Source organism: Amblyomma americanum, chromosome 1, assembly GCF_052857255.1.
Source record: "Amblyomma americanum isolate KBUSLIRL-KWMA chromosome 1, ASM5285725v1, whole genome shotgun sequence".
Lineage (NCBI taxonomy): Eukaryota > Metazoa > Arthropoda > Arachnida > Ixodida > Ixodidae > Amblyomma > Amblyomma americanum.
Window position 1 is genome coordinate 320985674 of NC_135497.1, and position 3231 is coordinate 320988904.

At 42.0% G+C, this 3231-nt stretch overlaps 1 non-coding gene across 1 annotated transcript; it reads left to right on the forward strand.

Moving 5' to 3' along the window:
• The first annotated feature begins 2605 nt into the window (after positions 1-2605).
• On the forward strand, positions 2606-2677 carry TRNAP-UGG (transfer RNA proline (anticodon UGG)). The gene has a single exon. It is a non-coding gene; the product is annotated as a tRNA-Pro (tRNA).
• Positions 2678-3231: the final 554 nt, after the last annotated feature.

The following is a 3231-nucleotide window of genomic DNA, read 5'->3' on the forward strand; positions in this document are numbered from 1 at the left end:
GCTGCCGGTGACCGATGCTCAAGTGATATTAAGAAGTTTGGTGAAGACGTCTGATGGGTACTCTTATCCCAAACCAATTAGATGAGCAAGTCAGAGACGAAAAAGAAAGTTATGTCTTAGCTCAACCGAAACAAACCTCGAAGGCCTCAATCTGTACTCGAACGAATCTGAAATTTGCTTCGACACCTTATCCCAGTTGACCCGCTTGTATAATGCTTGTGTTCTAAAGACTTCATACCCGAGATGCTGCTTTACGTTACATTCTATTCTAGAGTAAAGATTCGCGTGAAAATGCTCTTTCTTCTGAGTCATGCCACTTAAAGAACTGATTCGTTTTTGACATCTCAGAAGTTGTTGTTTTTTTCTCTCTTTATTTCAGTTGCTTGACTACAAGTACCTAATATTTCACCTTGATACACACCTTATTTGACTTGGGATCTGCTTTCTTTATGACTGCTCGCAACAACATGTACAGGCTCTGGTAGATAGATTCAGATACTTGCGACATGTTTCATGTTCTAAACAGGAGAACAAGGGTATACAGCCCATGTTTCGAGCTGTACAAAATTTTACAGGTACAAATTTTTACAGTTAGGCAGAATGCAATTATTTATGCAAACTTTCGATCAAGAAGATCTGAAAATGCAGCCGTTAAAAACATCGCCGGATTAAAACCCGCCTTCTTCTGAGCTTACGAGGACTACAAATTGACTTGAGATTGAGTGTCAGAATTTTTGACATTTTGTCCTTTAGAAACGCAAGTATTTGACAAAAGAGCAATATATAAAATTAATGGCGGAGTGGATAAGTACTGGACAGGCCTGCTTCAGCTGCAGGCATTACAGGGAAAAATATGCACTAGCTTTTCACGCTGCGTAGCGCTGTAGAAATTTAAGGGGTATATTCAGCGGCACTTAGTAAAAGCTTAAAAATTTCACTCGTTTACATTACTTTCTGATATTCAGCCGTCTTAGAAGTGGGTCGCTTATTGCTACAGAAAATGAAGGTGTGTTTAAAAGAAAAGTACTGTTTATGACCGGCGCGTCTTGTTCTTAACGCGAACCCCGCTCGCCGAACTCCTGTGTGTGCATAGCTTACTTCCTCACCCGTACCACGTATAGGCGTGGAGTATGACTTGAATATCACAGTCATGTAATCTTCTGGAGACCGGAAGAAAACGCGTGCACTTAGCTATACCTTTGTCTCGATTTGTCGTTCTGAACTTCTCCAAAATGTTACTACTTTCTACCAATGTCTTCATATTTAATTTCATTTCCTGCATTGCCAGCCTGTATATAACAGATGTTTTCGTAATCTGTCTATATGTTTTGATATTCGTCATGTTACCTTTCCTTTTATAAAAAAAAATTCATTCTACTCTGTTGACAGGTGTCCGGAATTTCCTTTTTATTGTTGACATTTTTCAATGCCTTTATCAACTTTTTCTTGCTGCTTGGCACAAGTGCACCATTCAGCTTGGCTGGAATTTCTTTTACCCCTGCGGTTGTCAATTTAAGAATATTTGCCTCTGCCTCTTTCGAGTTAATATAGGTCAGTTCTAAGCTCTTTTACGTTGTGCTATTGTGTGCTGCTTCCCTCTCCGAGGAGATTACCTTATAATCGCTCCAAATGATTCAGCTATAACTGATGTAATGCTTTTAGGAGAGTCGTCTTCGTCTAAATATTTATCCTCTGCATCTTGAATCCTGTTCCTGCTTTTTTTTCATTCTTTTTGCCCAGACAGCTTATATGGTTCTATAATTTTCTGGGCCCACATTCAGTTCCATCGCGAACTTCCGCCACCGAGAGATCAGTGGACTAGTTTATTTTGCACTGGACGAGAATTTTACTTCCAGTTTCTCTTCTCCATAAGATTCCAATTTTTGGTCTATTTTCTCTATAGAAACCTGCACCTTCATCGCCTCTCTGTGTAATTCAATCTGTCCCGTGGCTCGATAACCAGGTCACGCCCTGCAACACTCTGCGACAATTTGCTTTTCGTCTTTCTTAGCACTGCGTTCATTGCCCTCTCTGGCAAAGCCCCGACAGATGCTCGCCTATCTGTCATTACTCGCTCCATTATAGTTTCGGTGCTCCTCCTGTTTGAGTCACCAGCCCTAAACACTTGTGTACTCCCTCCCTGTCTCCTAACTTCCGGTGTCTGCTTCCTGTTATCAGTCACGTACTCTCCCTGGCTCCGACCGTGACCTCCTTTCTGGGATTTATATTGTTGCCTTCATCTCTATCGCTTTTTACTTCTTAGCTGCAACATGTAAATACCTGTTCCTGGTCAAACTTCCTTGACCTACTAAAAGCTAGAGTCAGTGGTTAAGTTTTCATGCCAATTGGAATAGCTTCGTATCTGTGCCCTCCTGCGTCTTGCTTTGACCACATCTTTGTGGCTTCCTTGCATGATCTGAGGGTTGTGAAATTCTGAAAGAAGAGAGCTTACGTCAGAAGTATAGGGAGACGAAGCAGTCGCGACGCCTATAGAATGTTAACCAGCTGTACGGACTCACGGCAAAGCAATAAAGCCGACTGAAACCGTAGAACCGGATTTTTGATATCTTACGTAAGTACGCGCTTTTGTATTTGCACCGCATGTGGCCCGTTGGTCTAGGGGTATGATTCTCGCTTTGGGTGCGAGAGGTCCCGGGTTCAAATCCCGGACGGGCCCTTCGTTATTTTTTTTCTACAGTGAGCCCTGTGCCGGCGCCTCGCCGTCGTGTGGATTGCAGAGCGTGCTACTACAAGAAGCGCGGCCACATATAATTTGCCAACGCGTGCTATGGATACCGTTTCACACCAGAGCCAGTCTTGCTTCGACGTATTCCTAAGGGATTGATGAATCATAGTAGCCAGGGTGGGATGGTTTCAGATGATTTTGCTGAAACAGCCGAGGTCAGGTTACTGCGTGCCATCTCGCTTTTTGTATTATTACTTACCTACTGAAAACTTCAAACGCTACTTATTAAAAATTGATTCGGAGAACAAAACACAATGCTTATGAATAATTATGGAAGGGCAACCAAACTGAAGCACGAAAAGAAAAATCTTGGTTAAAGATGAGAAACATGATGCAGGCAACTGGAAAAAATTGAATAATTATCTTCCTGGGGGAACAAACTAAACAGAGCATAAGTTCACGTGACGAAGGCTAGAAATAAATAAAAAAGCTGCAGACGCTACTAGTGGGATCATTATATTATCAAATTAGATGATTCACGAAAC